This window comes from Ochotona princeps, chromosome 9 (genome assembly GCF_030435755.1).
Source record: "Ochotona princeps isolate mOchPri1 chromosome 9, mOchPri1.hap1, whole genome shotgun sequence".
Classification (NCBI taxonomy): domain Eukaryota; kingdom Metazoa; phylum Chordata; class Mammalia; order Lagomorpha; family Ochotonidae; genus Ochotona; species Ochotona princeps.
This window is the reverse complement of record NC_080840.1, coordinates 65,077,252-65,097,157: the sequence shown is the minus strand read 5'-3', so window position 1 is coordinate 65,097,157 and position 19,906 is coordinate 65,077,252. Positions and strand designations below refer to the sequence as shown.

The window sequence follows — 19,906 nt, the reverse complement described above, 5'->3', positions numbered from 1 at the left end:
TATGATCCAGCAATAGCACTCCTAGGAATATATCCAGAACACTTGTTTTATGAGAAACCAACATGCACTCCTATGCTCATAGCAGCACAATCAGTAATTGCAAAAACATGGAAGCAACCAAAATGCCCATCAACAGAGGATTGGATAAGAAAGCTATGGTTCATCTACTCCATGGAATACTACTCAGCTATTAAAAAAATCAAAATGCAGTTCTTTGTGGCCAAATGGGCCAAACTGGAAACCATAATGCTAAGGGAAATGAGCCAATCCCAAAAGGTTAAATACCACATGTTTGCCTTAATTTAAGATGATATGATGTTATGTATAACATGTTATGTTTTGAATGTTATATGTTGTGTATAAACTAAATTGAAGTATAGGTGAGGTGGTCACAGAAGGTGGCTGGGAACTCGCATTTACTTTTAACATATTGGTTACTCATTACTATGCCAATTAATTCCATAATGATGTAAATTTTTGCTGATGGTATGTTGGAGCTTTCAATTGACTGGGATGATACTCTGCTGGCTCTGTCTTCAGACCAGAGAGGGTATACCTAAGAAGCCGTTGAACTTGACTGGACAATAAGATGCTGGACTCTATGTTTGGTATACGCTTGCAATGGGGGAATCTCAACTGAACTTGAGCTGTGGTTATGCAACAAGGTGGAGGAATCCACCATGGTGGGAGGGTTTGGGGAGGGGTGGGGAGAACCCAAGTATCTATGTAACTGTGTCACATAATACAATGTAATTAATGAAGTTAAATAATAAATAATTTAAAAAAATTTCCATCCATTAATGTTGTAACTAGATACCTCCCTATATGTTTTCTAACAGATCATTTTAATCAAGACACTGGCAATACAGCTGGAGCTACTTGGCAAGCAGCCACTGTTTTGAGAACAGTGCTCAAAAAGTTTGTTTGTGTAACTTAGTTAAAAATCACAGCAATAGATTTCAGGGTGATTATTTGCCTTGGCTAACATCACTGTCTCTCACAAAAATACATGAACAGTTGTGCACTAGAAACGGGCCATTAAGAGCTGTGTACCATAAGTCTATGCACCTTTACAGCAGTATTTGAAGAATTTCACCAGCATCTGTTCGATGTTGGGTAGTTTATTTTAAACTATTTTCTTCTGACTTTTCCAACCCCTCTGAGTGTCAGCTTTTACAAATAACCATAAATCAGGAAAATTGACTTTAGCTACATGGAAAATTATTCTGAACAATGCATAATATCATGGCAAGCTACCAAATCTCTGTGAAAATGCCAAAAGGAAGTTATTTGGTTCTAAATGTTAATGACAAGGATGTTAGCTCACAATGTCCAACCAAAACAGGTTATACTAAGGGTCCCAAGAGAATGAACTTTAAATGCAACTGAGGTCACTCAAGCTAATGATGTTATCATCACTGGATCACTTCCCAGTTGGCAGAATAGACTGCTTCTTTTACAAACTCAGTTTCCCTTGTTTCAAGGTAAGTCACAATTTCTTCCATGTGTTTCTGGCACTAAATTTAACACCCAATAAAGATGCTTAGTTTAAAACAACACACCATGGTTAGGCTCATTAATATCAAGAACTTTACAAATTACTGTTGCCCTGTGGTGTTTGCATTGGTATTATCAAGATGGAGAGGAGAGGAGACTCAGACTTCCTCAGTTTCCACCCACATTAACTTTTTCCTTTATTTCCTCTGTTTCATCAATTGCATCTCAATGTGAAAAGTACAGACCAGCAGTGTGAACATGACCTGGAAACTTCCAGAAATGCACTCTCAGGCTCTTCCCACATCTACTGGATTAGAATTTGTAGTTAAAAATTCCTCCAAGGTGACTCATACATAAAGTACATAGAATATCCTCTTGAAGATACATTTTGCCTTTTAAGCAATTACAGAAGCTTGGAACACAGGTGGGTTTTTTTTTTTTTTTTTTTTTTTTAGCAATTTCATTTTTACATCTCTCCTATCATCCAAGAAACTCAAAATCTAAAACCAGTTCTTTTGCCTCAAGGCAAAATAATAAAAATTATCCAAGAAGTTCATGAAAAATGAGTTATCAGGAAAAAATAATTCAGCATGACTTTCAAGTTTTTGTACTAAATTAAATTTAATTTAATTTTCCATGAAGTTTTATTTTATATTTTTTGGTAAAGTATTGTGACAACACATGTAAATAACAACCAACATTCATTTAATTCTTTACGCTTCACAAAATGCTTTCATCATCATCAAACTGATGCTCACAGTACTCTTGAGAGGTAGGCACATGTTATACTTTCATTTTATAGACTAGGATATCATAGTTGATAGAAATTGAAAAATCTGCCCTAAACCACATACTCTATATCTGGTGATGAATCAGGCAGAGGGCAGGGAATCAAGCTGGGCTTGCAAGACGTGTTTGACACCGTCTACGCCACTTGGTCAGCTCTGCTGTGACCAGCACACTCTCGGACACTGTCTCCTTCTAGGCAACACCCACATGTGCCTTATGATGATTTTTGCATCTGTCTGATTTTCTCCAAAGCGTATTTGTTACTCTTCCACAACGGACAACTTTCAGCTTCTCTTTTGGGGGTTTTCCTCGTTAGGAAAACACAGGAGCATTTTCCTGAGACGTGTGCTTGCCATGCTTTGTCACTGATCCTCACATGCTGAAAAATCACATCCCACCACCTAAGGAGTTGTACGCCACACACATGAAAGTGACAAATGTCTCCCACGGGCCATCGACTCCGCATTCAGCGGTGGTATTTCCATCACTGAAGAACCAGAGTTAGACTATCTTGGGGGAAAAAGCCAACAAAATTCATGATCAAATCTCTGTCAGTTTTTTCTTTCAAGCGTTTCAGAGTGAAACGTGACCTGGCAGTTTGGGGAGTCACTAAATAAGTTTGGGGAGGCAAACCTACTTGATGCAATTTTCAAAATGCTTTCCTCTAAATTTGAAAAAAGGATCAGTACACAAATGGGATGGTGAGCAATCCAATCTGTACAGTGAGCATCTTTTCTGTAAGGAACTGCACTGAGGACACAAAAGGGCTGATGTTACAGCGGTACACTGAGCACGATGGGATTTCCTGATATAGATGCACACGACTCCTTGGGGACCAGAGCTGGAAGAAAGCCCTGTGTGCGAGATGGAGAAAACAATCCTGTTTTAATCCCAGCAGCTGTAGCAAGGGATAATTCTTTCTATAATAAAGTAAGTACATCTCCAGCTAAATGTAAGAGAAACAATGTGTGCACAAAATTAAAGTGACATCTATTTTAGGAGGACTCAATTAAAAACTGGCAACATCTAGGATTTCCTAAATAAGCTCAAAAGTAATCATATCCTACTGTTGCGGATCCCTACACTTCAGTAACTGCTTTCTGGAATGTGGACTTGGTGAGCTGTTGTGATTTTCAGATAAGGGACAGAGGATCTGGGAGGGGGAGGGAGCCGCACCCCTGTGGACTTCACAGCAGGAGGCTACTGCAGGGTTCAGGCTTGTATGCAAGGATGAGATGAGCCTCTATTTTGCTTTTGTCACTGTTATTTCAGCTGCCCTGTCTACTTCCCACACAATATGCCTACATAGATGACATTCATCTTTTTAAAAATTTTGAATAAAGCAATTTCTGATTTCAAGATTTAGCTGTTCTTGTTTCTAGCTTTGTCCTCTCACTGGAAGTCTGCAGCCATTTCTAGGATAAAATGAAATCCACACTTAGGAATGAGATCTGTCTCCAACATGCTGGAAAGTAGTCCAAGCTAACATTCTAAACAGTGATCTTGAAAATAGCTGTTTAGTTACACAGTTTTTTTTTCTTCCAAGAGGGACAGGAAGAATAGTTTGAAACATTTGAAATCCAACTTCCATGTTTCTGAATGCACTGGGATACAAAGAATTCTGATGGTGAGTCTTGGCGAACAGGCTTGTTGAGTTTTAAGACAGACTCCTACCAAGCCTTTTTGAACCTCAACTTTGCAGAAAGTCCACGAGGAATAGGATTGGATGTTTTTATTTTATCTGTTCTGAGAACTCTTTAATTTATCCAGTTAGAGAGTCTCTTCTTTACTCACACACTTGATGAGATATTATAGTGGCTGTTAGATGTTCCCCAGAATCTGATGATTTTTTAATTCCAAAATATCACGTTCATGTGCTTACTATGAACTAAGCAAGGGTTTGCATGTAGTAACATATCTACTCATGAGGAAACAGAATCACAGATCAGTAATTACCATGGTCCTAGAACAGAAAGGCCTGAGGCATAGGCTATCAAAGATGACTCCAGAACTTCTAGCTATAAGATAAACTTTCCAGAAAATACATCGTAAGTCAGGAGCTTGTTAAATTTCATGCTAATTGTCACAGGGACATCACATGTTCTTCCATTAAAGTCTGGTCACTCCTTCCCCAGACTCAGCCTATGCTTTGATTTTGTGAGACTAATGGTTCATGTTACTGTGTCTGCAGGCTGTGGGACACATGGTGAGGGGAAATTTTTTTTTATTTGTTTGTTTTTCTTTTTATTATATTTTTTGCGAGGGGAAATTAATTTAAGGTTTGTTTATTTATTTGGAAAGTCAGATTTACAGAGAAAAGGAGAAACGGTTTAGAGAGAAAGATCCTCCACCTGCTGATTCACTCCCCAAGCGGCTGCCATGTCCAGAGCTGAGCTGGAGACAAGAGTCTCTTCTGCATCTCCATGTAAGTGCAGGGTCCCAAGGCTCTGGGCCATCCTCTACTGCTTTCCCAGGCCACAAACTGGGGCTGGATGGGAAGTGGAGCAGCCTGGACATAAAATGATGCTTGCATGGGATCCTGATGGATGTACGGTGAGGAGTTTAGTCACTAGGTAACCATGCCAGGCCTTTTTTTTTTTTAAATGTCATTTACTTTAAAGTCAGAAAGCTGGAGAGAAATAGACAGAGACGTACAATTTCTTGTTTCACTTTCCAAATGGCTGAAATAAACGGGACCAGGCCAAGCCAAAGCCAGGAGGCTACAGTCCCATCCAGACTTCCTCATGGGGGGGTCATGGACCCAGCCGCCTCCCAGAGCACACATTAGCAGGAAGCTGGAATCAGGAAAAGAGCTGAAATTTAAACTCAGGAAATCTGATGGGGGATACAGGCATCCCACGTGCTGTCTCAGTTATCACGTAGACATTTCGTTTCAGTGTGACATTTATGTTTTCTGATTTCCTGTGAAGCAAAGACATAGGAATGACAGACCTGAAGAGTTTTCCTGGGTGCCCACATGCTAGTCATCTGTTGCAGGAATACATGGCTTAGCAACTTTCAGGCAATCGAGCTACTGTACTCTGCAGCTGCGCATCAATCACTGTGCTGAAAACAGCATCCCCCATCACCAAACAAGGATGCTCTGTGACTGCTGCCCCAGCAAGGCCCTTAGAACGGCCAGGAAATGGAAAAATGGCTGATGGCAAATCTGTCAATACTGGCCAACCAGTGGACAAGAACCAGCTGGGAGTGCTGTGCTTTCCCCCCACCCCGGCTTGACTGGAAATGACTACATTTGCCCACAGAAATCATGGCACAAAAAGAGTTGTTTGGGAGATGTGAGCTGAATGCAAACAGAGCTAGTATACTTGCTTCTGCAGTTACAGCAATTTATTCATAGGCCCTGAAATAATCACAGTCTTTCCAGACCTGGAGATATTTTTTTACAAGGATTGGTCATATGTCTGCATCAACAATGATCTTTCCATGGCCCATGGTTGTCACTCGAAGATTTCTACAAACCACAGTAAGAATAACATGATTGTGCGAGTTCATGGCTGGCAGGGACATAAAGTTTACTAAACTTTTGACAGTCATCAGCAACTTTTTTTTTTTATTATTTAACTTCATTAATTACATTGTATTATGTGACACAGTTACATAGATACTTGGGTTCTCCCACCCCTCCCCAAACCCTCCCACCATGGTGGATTCCTCCACCTTGTTGCATAACCACAGCTCAAGTTCAGTTGAGATTCCCCCATTGCAAGCATATACCAAACATAGAGTCCAGCATCTTATTGTCCAGTCAAGTTCAACGAGATTTATTTTATTTTCATTACAAAGTCAGATACACTGAGAGGAGGAGAGACAGAGAGGAAGTGGAGCTGCTGGGATTAGAACCAGCGGCCACATGGGATCAAAGCAAGGACCTTAGCCACTAGGCCACGCCGCCAAGCCCCATCAGCAACTTTTAAAAATTGCTGCTCGTTGAGCACAGAGTGCATCTATTGGTTGGAAGGATATGTGACTTTTTCTTACCATTGAGTTCTGAGTATAAAGCACATATGATGCTTGTAGTTGTGTCTTTGATTCCTGGTGTAAGAACCTCTATGGTTTCTTGGCTATTTGGTACAGCAAGCATCAAGAGTTGGCATGGTGGTGACACTTTTTAGGGCTTGGATCCTTGCAAGACTGAAATGAGTAAACACCTATACTATCCTGAGTGAGCAGGTGTCCTTGGTGATAAATACCTTTATGATTTTAAGTTCTTTACTTTTATGGGAGTTCTGGCTATCACAGCATGCATATACTAAACTGATAGACTAGCATGTGCTGCATGGCTTAGAAACGAAGTAGTACAGTGGCTGGTGTAGAAGTTGTTATTTGAAGGCCTAAAGGATGGCAGTCTGTTTCAACAGTGAAACATGTAGTAAGTTTTCTTACCTCAAGTAATTGGAAGCATACTAGGGTATATTAAAAATTTATGAATAAAGGAAACCAAAATGTAAGCTTATAATGGTACAGTTTTTGAAATCCCTGTATAGTATTTTTCATAATGCATATTTTTGATGAACTGTTTGATGACCCTGCATACGTTATACTACTGAACTTAAGGTTTGGGGAAGACATTTCAGACTGTGTACTAGTAGGATGTGCTGATGACTTTGGAAAACATCTGACCGGGCAGGAAGACTCAGGAACAAAGTGACTGCCGTTGCCAAGACTTGCCAGTCTATGATGGGCGTATGAGAACCTCCATTCTTTTACACAACTTAAAATTTTAAATGTGTGTGTATGTATTGTAAGAACAAAACAAACTTCTCCTGATTGAAGTGTGGTTCAATTAGTCTTGCTACAAAACCGAAAAAAGCTGAAATACAGTTGTTGGATTTCTCAACCTTTCAAAGTTATTGAAAGCAGAGCTGACGCAAACCAGTCCATTTATGCCCCCCGGAGCCAGCATGGATCCTTTTTGTTATGAAATAGGGCAAGCCACAAACACAGATCTTTTTCCTTTAATTTCTGTCGATTTGTACATCAATGGAATTAATGCCCTTAAGCCCGTAACAACTTTCCTGAGAAGAAGAAAGACTTGCTTAGGAAGACAAAGAAAGGAAGCTGTGGTCTAGTGTTCCAGTGAAGAGAGAAAAAAAATGAAGTATAAACCCTTAGTACCCACAATGGGAATACGCACTCATGAAGGACTCAGAAATGAGCTCCTGAAAATGGCAGAAGACACAGCTGAATTGGTTCTGTGACTCCCTGAGTCAACACTGAAGGATGGGGACGTTGCACAAGAAAAATACAAGAAATAAATAATGACAGGTACAAAATTAAATACCGAACTAAAGCAAATACAAGAAATATATAAACATTCAGAAACAACATATAAGCCTATACTTGAATCTCAGATGCCGCTGAATGTTTCAATGGACTTTGTGTCTTTCAAGTCATACCTCCTGTTGAGAGAAACCATGAAAAAAAAAGTGGGTCAAATCAGAAAGAATTTTTGCTACAGTTTGGCCCACCAGATTGGTGGATTAGGGTAAGGGCCATCTTCCCCTGAGATCAAAGAAATGTTTTGAGGCAGTGTCTGCTAGCTTTTCACATAATCTTTATGTTTCCCATGAGAATGTTTGACAAAGTCTTTACAGGAACGTGGTCGTTGCATTCCCTGTGTAGAGATAAGTCCTCATCTGCTTAACATCAGAACGACCAGTTAGATAAATAAAACCCACGTGTCTCCCGGAATCACGAAAATGATCAGAAACCAAGGAAGAGCTTAGACTTTCATCTTTCTCTTTTCCTTCTCCAAAAATGGGAGAAACGTGTACTACCAGAAACACATTTTAAAAAACCCGGCCAAAAAAAAAAAAAAGGAACGCCAGGCATGGCATGAACTTACTATAATTTCAACACTTTCATTGTCTCATCATTTCCCTCCAAACACAGAAAGCTATGAATGAATAAAATCAGAGATGGTATTCTTTTCCCCAAAGTTGTAGATATAGGAGAGACAATTTTAAAGTGTTGTTCTGACACTTACAATAACTCATTTGTAACTAGTGCAGCACATAGCTGTACTGCTATGATTCACCTGTGATTTGATCCCCAAGGTTTCATGTGTTGGGGAGCTTGGTTCCCAGGGTACAGTGATAAAGAGATAGAACATTTAAGAGGTGGGGACTCATGGAAGGTAATCAGGTCACTGACAGCACTGCCCTTAATGACTAACCTAGTTCCTATGGGAGCTCAGCTTGCTCCCTAGAGAGTGGGTTGTTCATAATGTAAAGAGCAATACTGACCCCTCTCTGTTCCCTGTCCTCGTATCTCCCATGTGATTCTCTCACACGTGCTGTCTCATTGGATGCCATCTGTCATGAAGCTCTCACCAGAGGTAAGCAGAACCCAGAGTCATGCCCTTGATCTTCCAGAACGGTGAGCTAAGGAACTGCTTTGCTTTATACACTGCTCCAACTCAAGTGTGCTGTTACGGCAACAGAAAATGGACAAACTTCCTCTCATTCCGCATCAGTTAAACTCTACCTCATTGTTACTTTACCTTTGAACATGCCTTCTTTCATCACTCCTTCTCCTTGCCGCCAGCAGCACTTCTACTCCTTTCACTCTGAATTTATTCCCTATTTCTCTATGGAAACCAGGTACAATGCCTGTGTCTTCCTGGCAGCATATGTAAGTATATGAGAGGTATTCTTGTACCTGCTTGTAAATGTGCCAGCCTACACATGCCAGTTCTCAAACAAAAATCATCTTGTTTTAAAATAAATAACATGCTTCATATTACCAAGAGAGCTTTATTTTTGTTAGTCTTAGCATTTCCTTTCCTAAAGTCCTGGATAGACTCAACATGACATAATCCTGAATTGATTTTAAACTACCAAATTGTCAAACTAGACAGTGCTTTGGAACCCTGCCCCCCAACAATGCCCCCCAACACACACATGATTTCTCTGCCCATATTCCTCACTCAGTCCTCCCAAAATGACACAGTGCCTCCATATTATCAACAGCTGTTACTTACTTACCACCTGGTCCCCTCTGGGTAGCTTTTTAAGATCAGAGATGGTCTCCCCAAGAAACCGTTCAACTTATCTGGACAATAAGATACTGGACGCTATGCTTGGTATATGCTTACAATGAAAGAATCTCAACTGAATTTGAACTGTGCTAATGCAACAAGGTGGAGGAATCCACCATGGGGGGAGGGTTTGGGGAGGGGCAGGGGGAATCCCAGTGTCACATAATGCAATGCAATCAATAAAAAGAAAAAAAAAGGCAAGCAGGAAGCTAAAGCAGAAAAAAATACCATCAAGTAGTTCTTAGAAATCTGTGATTAGGCTGCACTGGGTCTAGCATTCTGACAAATAAAAGCAACACGTTATTTACACACATACACAAAAGCACCGAGAAAATTCAAATAAATATCCTTTGCCCTGACATCAGAATTCATGGTGATAGAATGACTTGCTGATTTTGTTTAACTATTAATAATGGGAAATCAACTTCTTATTTTATTATCATTATTTAAACAAATAATTGACAAAGACACATTAACCAAATTAACCACCCCTGTTTTGTGTTAGGTCTATGAGCTAAACATGGGCTTTACTTTCTTAAGTGGTCGTATAAATCAAAAGAATAACATTCTGTAGCACAATACAGATTCTATGAAATTGGAATATTAGTGCTCACAGAGTTTTATTGGAACTCAAGCATGACCATTTATTTACACATTTTTCTATGATTGCTTTCACACTTAAATGATGCAGTTCAGGAGTTGCAACAGAGACCAAATGGCCTAAAAATCTGAAATTATGTACTATATGCCCTCCTATAGAAAACAACACTCGACATATCAATATTCAACTTTAACCTAGCTCATGTCACTGTTTAAAAACAGTAAAAGAAAGTGTAAATTTTAAAGAACTCTTAAGCTTTTGTTTTGAAATCAGGAAACAAAGCATAGCACATATAACAAAGATTTGGCTATTTCTCTGTAGGAAAGCTAAAAGTTAAAATGACAAAAGGAATAATGGATTTAGAATTATTTAGACTGAACTCAAGTGGCTTTGATTGAATCACATTCATTTCTTTCATTTATCGATTACAATTTCACTGAATGCCTGTGCATGCCAAGCAGAGCAAAGACAGCAGGAATAAACAGTGAACAAAATACAGCTCCAGCCTGGAAGGTGCTTAGGCTTGCTGCAAGGACTAGGTATAAACTTCCTGTAACATAGTGAAAAATCATTCATTATTCATATGCTTTGAAGCCACAAATTTGTAGGACCTTGATCTTACTCATGTAACATTTGGTTCAAGGGCATTCTTCTATTTATTCACCCTGCAGTAGGTGTGATCTAAGAGCCAAACACAGCAGTGATATTGATTGTAACATGTCTCTTAGATTTCAATAGAATAACCATGATTGAAGGAGTGCTTTCATCTTGGGAAACATCAACAGGTAATGCATGGTGCTGGTTAAAGCTGGTTTGTTCCAACGCATGCAGTAGCTGCTGAGCAGACACTGTTATCTAAGAATTAGTTGTTTTCCTTATCCATTAAAATGAAAAGCAATCAAGTTACAATAAAGTTTCTGCTAAGGAGAGTTGGTACAAAAGTAAGCCTTTATTTTCTGATAAAGAAATATTGATTTAAAACTACTGCTTAAAATGTCAATTTTGCTGCACCGCGCTTTTGAGTACTGAATAAGAGGTGGAATAACATCAATCAGGTGGTCAAAGAGTAGTTTTCAATATGTAATTCTCTCATACAGACATCAATTCAGGTAATCATCCACACAACAAAACCCAAACAAGAGCTAAGGGATCCAGGTGCCAGGTTTCAGCATCTCGATAGAGTAAATAAATATGAAAATACACATTGAAGAGTATACTAAGGAAAGTCTCATGGGACCCACGCCACCCTTTCTCAAAGTCTGCAAAGCACACAACAAAAATAGATATTGTACACAAGGGAAGAAAGAAAAGTTCAGTAGCCAGTTTATTCCTGGGGCCCAAGGCTCCATGCCTGATTCAACAACACACCAGACTTGGCCTACTTTGGGTCCATGTTGGCCTGGTGGCCACATAACTCCCCTCATGATCTTTAGCACCAGGCAAGCCCATTTGGAACCTGGAAACATGTTCATTGGTTTGCCAACCCTGGCACCAGGATACTCCATCTTAGAATGCCTGAAGTAAAGCTATCTGTTGGCTCTGACTGCTGGAGCACCGAGACTCTGTAACTAAGAGAAGGCTTTTCCTAGCAAAGCCAGTAGGTAAGACGTGGGCAGATAACACTGCAAAATCACAACGTGTCTTCATTCAAAGAACACCCCTAACTCTTGCTGGAGTACTAATGTTCAGAAAGGTATCAGGTCAGTTTCCATTTCCATTAGTTTCTGAAATACGATAAATTCCATCAATATGGATTTCTGTGACCAAACAGAGGCTGAGTACGTGTATTAGCCGTATGAGTCAAACCAGCTGTATATCTTTTTCCTGTTTTGTGTGGCATTGTACCAGATGACATTACCAAATGGTCAAATGGTTCAGAATCAATTCAACTTTTGAAGTTTTTCTCTTTGGAGCAGAGTTCCTTCTCTCAAAGCTTTGAATCTTGTGATTTAACATTTCTTGGGTCATACTTCTGTCTGTAAAGCCAATAAAGGATGCCAGCTATTCCTCAAGGAAAGGATATGTCTAGTCACACTACCAGAATTCTTTTGAGGAGTTCCTATCCTTGGTGGGGAATTCATTTAACAGGCTACTCATTCTTCTTCTTTTTTTCTAAATTTCATTTTATGACATAGTTTTATAGGTTCTGAGATCCTCCCAACCCTTCCCAAAATCCTCCCCCATGTTGAATTCCTCCATATTGTTACAGTGGTACAGATCCTAACCAATCATGATTCCTTCATTGCGGGCATGGACCTTGCAGAGAGTTCAGCATCTTATTGTCCAGATAAATTCAACAGTTTCATTGGGAAACCATCCCTGGTCTGAAAGTAGAGCTGGCAGAATATCATCCCTGCCAATGAAAAGCCGCTATACAACTTCAACAACAATTTACAACATCATGAAGTTAATTGACATGGTATTGAGTGACCAATGTGTTAGAAAATGTAAGTTTTTAACCACACCCTGTAACTACTTCATTGACATCCCAATTTCAGTTTATACATAACCAGCTAGTATACACCTTAAAATAGTTATAGGGCACTATTCAGTTGTCTCGTGTCTATTTTCATTTTTATATTTAGCAGCGTATAGTATTCAAGCATGATTTCTACTAAACTACACGGATTCTAAGATAGTCCAAACAGGCTCATACCTCAAACATGCCCTATGTTAACAATTGAGGAGCAGAGCAGTTTTAGGAGGGGTGTGCAGAGAAATCTTCAATACCTTAGTGAGGAGTAACTAATCTTTGTGTCCAACCTATTAAGGTATATGGGAGTCCAAGCAGACTGTTTCCTGTCTGTTCTAAGCTTTCCTTATTGGTCTCTGCCTATCTGATCTAATTTTTTTGGGGTGGGGGAGGCTCCAGAATGACCGTGATGATCATTGCAAGAGAGGGTGGGGAGCCAAAGCTGGAATTAAGTAAGGACCAGAGAAAGCTCCTCTCCAGAGTCCCGAAAGAAGTTTACTGTTCTTCTGTTTCTGAGGACCGCTCAGGGCTCCTGGCTGTTGTTCCGATGACATTAGATCCTGTGAGGAAGGGTCTGGGCTTCTTCCATCCATGTGGGAGATCTGATAGGGAATGGATGACATCAGAATTCTCGGCCTGTGAGGGCAGTCCAATTCTCTGTGGTCTCCTTGGCAGTTGGGATATAGTCGTTGGTGCCCATACTGATAATCCTTGGTGAGGACCCAGGAGTCTCTAGGGTTGGGATACAAGCCTCCTCCTATCTTCTTGCTCCACTCTGGGGTCCTCCCCTGCTCTGTGCATATAACCTCTTCTTAAGGGGCTGTCAGGATCGCTCTTGGATCCCACTGTATGTCTTCATAGTTTTTGCTAATGTCTAATGCAGATTCAAGTCTGCTGTCTGTAAGTTACCTGTTACAATCTTGATAGATTATACTTAACATCTTCCTCACACACTCTAAGAAGGTGGAAGATTTCTGTGCTCTCCCAACCCATTACTCATTCCTCTTTATTGAAAGACAATTTAGGCATTCTATGTTAGTCATCGATGCTTGTTCCTGGGAACCACATATGAAGACTATTAGTACAGGATAGTAGATAAATTATACAGAACTGTTTAATCTCCTGAAAAAGCAATGCCAAGCTTGCAGATCTGTTCAGTTAAAAACTGCCCAAGAGCCAGTTGCTTGATTTTACACTGGTTCTGCCAGGCCATGGAAATGTTCCAGAAATGGAAGTGCTCACCCTGGCTGTTACCAGGTGCAGACACCACCTGACATTCTCTTCAAGTGGTTTAGTTACATAAAAAGAATATAAAGAAAAGAAAATGAGCAGAGTGTTTCCTTGCCTCTGACTAGGTGCCAAGTGAGTATCTGAAGTGGGACTAACACATAAGGTCTCTTAGATGGAAAAAATCTAGTGGTGAGAGCAGCACAGGTGAGGCTTAGGAAGGCGCTGCGAAGCTGATTAGCATGAGCATATATGAGTATAGGCAATACCTTCACAAAGTTAATAGAAAATGTATATACTGATAAAGTTATGCATAGATTTCAATTTTTTTGCATCAAATAATCTTTGAAGTCAACTGTCCCACACTTTTTGAAGTACCTTTTTGTGATGACACAGATGAAAGAAATCCTAAAAATATTTAAAAGGAGCAAGAATTGAAAGCATCTCTATACATGAGTAGGAAACACATCTATTTTCTAGTAGAAAACTAGTAGGAAATGAGGAAAAACTAGCTTCTTTCAAATATTACAGATCTATTCTTGTCATTGAACGAAAGGGTAAAAATCCAATGAATAGTTGTGATCCCTTTCTCCTTTGAACTTTGATACCTCAGACAGAGCTGGCACAAGCAAGAGGCCACATTACACATAGGGTCACCAAATCACTTGCAAGATGCCGGTAATTCCATCATCCCCAAATTCCTCTCTGACTAGAGTAAATTCCCACTATTAGTGTTGATACTGAATTAGGCAGGTGCAACATCTGTAAGATCACTTTACCTTTCAAGCAAATCATTCAAGAATACTTTCTGGGAAAGAACAAGACCCTTTCTTTTTATATATATTTATATTTAGCAATTTATAGTATTCAAGCAAGATTTTATAGAACTTTGTGCATTTTAGGATAATCAAAACAGACTTCTAACTCTAACAAGCCATATGTTAACAATTGAAGAGCAGAGCAGTCTTAGGTGGGTACAAGAGAAATCTCCAAGGACAAGTGAGGAATAACTGAACTCTGCATCCTACCTAGTGAGGTCTAGGAAAAGCCAAGGCGGGGACCTGACCAGTAAGGTACAGGCTGAGCAATTATAGGCCAGCTAACTTTTTTCTGTCTGTTCAAAGCTTTCTATATTAGTCTATCTGAGCTAATTTTGGGGCTCCTGAGTCACCCTGATGGTCAGTGCAAGGATGGGGAGCCAAAGTTGGAACTAAATAAGGACCAGAGAAAGCTCCTCTCCTGAGTCCTGAAGGAAATTTACAATTCTATCTCTGAGGACCACCTGGGGCTTTGTAGCTGTTGTTCCAATGTCATTGGACCCTACGAGGAGGAAGAACAGGACATTTTCAAGCCCAGTGTTAGGGTCAAGCTCGGGGTGTTCATAGGAAGTGGTCCCAGTAGGAATGGGAGAGTTACCTGAATGCTCTCATAACATCAGCAGTACTTCCATTTTCCATTCCTACTCTTCTTTCTCCGTTTACTCTCTCCTCATCCTTGTATCCTTCCTCTTTCTTATTTTTACGATGTTGTTCCCTTTGATGAGTGAATGGCTCATAGCTGTTTCAACAGACAGACATTTCTACAGCTCCTGTCACTGTACCCACTACAGGCCATTTATCATAAGATGAGGTCACTAGACCTTGCCTTGTTTCCCTTTAGTTCGGAAATGCATGTCCTGTGTCACGCAAACCCCAGAGATTTCTAAAACCATTTGCCAGAAGTCATCACCCTCATTGCAATTGAACTCACACAATTTCTCATCACTCCAAGTGGACGAAAACAATAACTACTCCTGCAGCTGCAGAAACAAAACACACCCTCGTGCTTTTGTTATTGTTTAAAAATAGTAATTTTTTTTTTTAGAAAAAAAAGTGTGCACTGTATAATTTATCAAGGGAGATGGGAGGCTTGGAAAGGAACTACAAATAATTGCGTGGGGCACTCCATGGCATTCTTAAACTACACAGACTTTCTATGTTTTAAATAAGATTCAAAAATGATAATCCACCCCTAAATGTGCCTACAATTTCTATTACTCTTCTCTTTTCCAGGCATATGCACCCTGTTTTTTTAAGGTACACTGCTGTCTATAACAGCCTCAATATCAAATTAAGCCAGAAAAACTAAGAGTTCTTTGAATTATTTTGACTAGGAGATTTTTAAGTTCTACTCAGTATTTTCTAAGTGCCTCCTATTTTATCTACATCTCAAATATAAACTTTCTAGAAAACAAAATGAAAAGAATGAGAAGAGAATTAAAAAACAATTTGGCACAATGGCTCAGTTGGCTAATCCTTCCCTTACAAAAGCTGGGATCCTGGTTGTCCCATTTCCCATCCAGCTCTCTGCTTATGGCCTGCAAAAATATGCATTGGGACCCTGCTCCCACGTGGAAGACCCAGAAGAAACTCTTGTCTCCTGGCTTTGGATTGGCTCACCTCCAGCTGTTGCGGCCATTTCAGGAAGTAGTGGTTGGAAGATCTTTTTGTCTCACCTTCTCTGTATAAATCTAATCTGCATTTTCTATAAAAATGAATTAAATCTTTTAAAAAATATGATACTAATTTTTTGTTTGCTTGTTTGATAGTTATTTATTTGAAAATCAGAATGACAGAGACAAAAGGAAGATAGAGAAGGAATTCTCCATGTTCTGGCTCCTTCCCAAGATGGCCTCAGTGTCTGGGTCTAGACCATGCCAAAGCCAATAGCCCTGAACTTCATCCTTGTTTCTCAGACGGGCAGGATCCCAGACACTTGGGACATCTTCCACTCCATCCCCAGGCACATTCACAGGTCACTAGATTAGAAGCAGAGCCATCAGTGCTCCATTTCACGTGCTTATGTTACAGTTGGCACTTCAACATTGTTGGCCCCATGACACTAGTTTTGTTAAGTTTAAAAATAAACTGATAATTTTATTTTTATTTAAGAAAGTACAAGTTAATAGAACCAGTATCCTTGATTATTTCAACAGTTCCAAAAAATTAAGGAGAAGCAAAGTATTATCTTTTGTATTCCAAGATTTATTTTTGGAAAATTGAGAGCCCACTTCTCATAAAGTAGATAAATTGCATAATCTATTGTTTCATTTATGGCCTAATTTTTCTAAGACTTTTCCAGATTTATTATAGGGCTTGCAAATCAAATTTATTTTTCATACTTGGTTTACATTTTCCCCACCAGTTACAACTCATTAGTGATAGCAGTCATGCAACACTAGACATATGTGTCTCTTGAGTGATTTCCTCCAGGAGCATTGCTGTGGATCTCCCAAACCCTGGGCCCACTAGCCTGATGTACAACAAGCCAAGCACTGAGTGCTCTCTTTCCAGCTGAGTAGGAGGTGGTGAAACACGGTGGGGATTTGTTTTGTACTGCACAAAGCAAGGAGGATGAAGGGTGGTGACTCTGCTGAGATATTCTTGTGTGGTAATCAGCTTGTGTGGAGGTCTCTGGTCACCAGAGCTCAGGATCCTCCTGGTTTGGTCAGCTCCAGTTCTGAAGTTGCTATGATGGCAAAGCAGGCTCTGGCCTTGCTGAAATCTATAGGCAGCCTGAGAAGTTCTTTGTTTAATCTGAATTTGAAGTTTCCAGAAAAGATCTAAAAAATGACAGTCCATCATTAGGATGTCAACTATATGGATGATGGTTGATGTCTGGGCCTTGTGACTGGAGGCCTATAGGGCCAGCCTGACCGTTATGAATTTAGTGTGTTCATGTTTAGAAAGGAGCAGACTTAAAATTGTTTGCAGTAGATACAGAGGAAGCAAAAGCTCAGGAAGGGAGACTGGAGTCTGATAAAATCAAGAAGGCTTGACCTCTGCTTCAGCTTCATGCGACTCATGCTATTCCTATGGAGAAAACGGTACGAAGGACAGAAGCAGTTTTGGTCTTATCTCAAATGGAAGAATTTCCAGGGGAGCAAAACCAAGACATTTTAAAGGCAGAAACCTCCTGCCACAACAATCAGGATGGGGACTCCAAGAGAGGAAGACCCAAGAAAATGGTGGAAGTGGCATAGTTTAAGCACAACTAGAGTGAGCACAGTAACAGCTACTGCTCAACAAGAGCCCAAGGACAAAACCCTTCAGCAGGCTGGAATTGCAATCCCGTCTAGTTTGCTCATGATAAAACCAAAATCCATCAGAATGGTGTGACTGTTACCTTCTTTCTCAAAGATGAGGTCACTAGTCCTTGCCTTGTTTCCCTTTAGTTTGGAAACGCATGTCCTGTGTCACGCAAACCTCAGAGGTGGTTGGGGTGGGATGGCACTTTTATCTTACTATAAGCACCTTCCATGCAGAAGCAAGCATCTTGTATACTTTTAAGGAGACTCCCCTTTTGTTTTCCAACAGGAATAAGAACCTAGCTTCCTATTAGTATGTCTGTCACTACAAAGTGATTGTTCCTTAAATGCTATGGACACAGGGCATTTGTGCATAGTGCCAAGACTAAAATCACCATGTGAAGGAATTCATTTGGGTAAATGTATAAAAAGTCATGGTTTGAACTGAGCTCTTGCATTGGATCCCACATACCAAACAATATGGAGTTACTAGTGCTCAAGTTCCACATCTCCAAGCTGAAAACAAATTGTGTGAACTTCCAAGGAATCCAGAGAGGAAAGCCTTGAAATCTGTAGGTTATGCTGGCATGATAAAGTTGCTTTGATCTCCAGAAAAAAAAAAAGCAATTTTGAACACTTTTTTTTCTGTTTATACTTTCCTCAATCCTTTCCAGTATCTAAAACAAACCTCCTCTTCTCAGTTCAACAGGACACTCAGTCTATCTTAGGAATGAATTGCTGTCTGATTCTGGAGTCTCAAAGCTGATTAACACACATAACGACAGTGTGCAGTAAGTTTGCCTTTAACAATGAGCTGTCATTTTTCAGAGTAGACTATTTCTTCAGTATTTCAAACCTCTCTTTCAGAGTTTTCACAGAGAGCAATGATGATTTTTTTGTTTGTTTTACTGAGACCACTGCAAAGGTGGCTAAGTGTGGGTGCTTGAGACTTGGTAAAAAAATCAGGCTGACATGCCCTGAATCCTATACTGCAAGGTAAGTATCTATGTGGACCCAATGTAATAATTTCTGTTTCTGCCAATAGCTGAAGTAATTTCCTTCAGCCTCATCGAGTTGAACAGTTTGTTCTTTGCTTTCTTCCCCAGCCTCCATGCTTGACTTCTTGCCAGGGGAGGGGATTTCTTAGAATGTGAATATGGGCTTGGTTCCATTCTTGGTTGTTTACTCTATCCATTGTATCTCAAAAGAGTTCCAGGAATGCTAAGTGGCTAAGACTGAGTAAGTTCAGAAAAAGTTCTGAGGACCTGGCAGTGAGCATACACGGTATTTGTGTTCCGCTTCTGAATGAAATTGAGAAGTCAATAATTGCTCAGGACTGAAACACAGGAGTGATATTCAGGATTGTTGAGACTCTCACAGCCCATAAATGCGATTCCATTCAACTGGACTATTCCCATAGAAAATGGATTGGAGTGATTAAAAATCAGCAATCTGGATTCAAGTGTTATGAATTAGTGTGAAGACAGTAGGAGAGAGGACAACAAATGTGCTATATTACATCTGACTCCTAGGGGAACTGGATTTCTAACTTTATAGTTAGGACATTTAAAACTTTATTTTCAATTAGCAATAATCACACTTCAGATAAACCTCACTGGCCATGATACTTCCACTGCGCAAAGCTAAAAAATACTCTGGTTTCTCTTCAGATTGTATAAATCTTTCTTTTTTAAAAACTTTATTTTCTAAACTGTGCCTATAATCTATATCACCTTAGATATATGTCTTATATAGTACTTTAATTTTTATTATTTTTTAAACCTCTATTTTTTATTTAAAGGCATATTTTACAGAGAAAGAAGGGAGAGAGAAAGAAAGAAAGTCATCCATTTGTTTATTCATTCCTCAAATACCTGAAATTGCCAGAGCTGAGCTGATCTGAAGCTGGGAGCCAGAAGCTTCCTCCAGATCTCTCATGTGGGAGCGGAGTCCCAAAGACTTGGGCCAGCCTCTGTTGACATCCCAGGTCTTCAGCAGGGAACTGGATTAGAGGTGGAAAAGCTGGGACAACATCCACACAGGATGCTGACTCCACAGAGCAGAGTATTACGTTGTGTGCTACTGTGGTGGCCTTCTGTAATAATATTTTAAAAGAAAACTAGTAATGAGAGTTAAGATGGTGGAGTAGGATAAGGACACATTTAACCAGACAGAGAAACATTAGCCAGT

At 39.9% G+C, this 19,906-nt stretch overlaps 1 pseudogene; it reads right to left on the bottom strand.

Moving 5' to 3' along the window:
• Positions 1-19,241: 19,241 nt before the first annotated feature.
• On the bottom strand, positions 19,242-19,361 carry LOC118757582 (U4 spliceosomal RNA; annotated as a pseudogene).
• Positions 19,362-19,906: the final 545 nt, after the last annotated feature.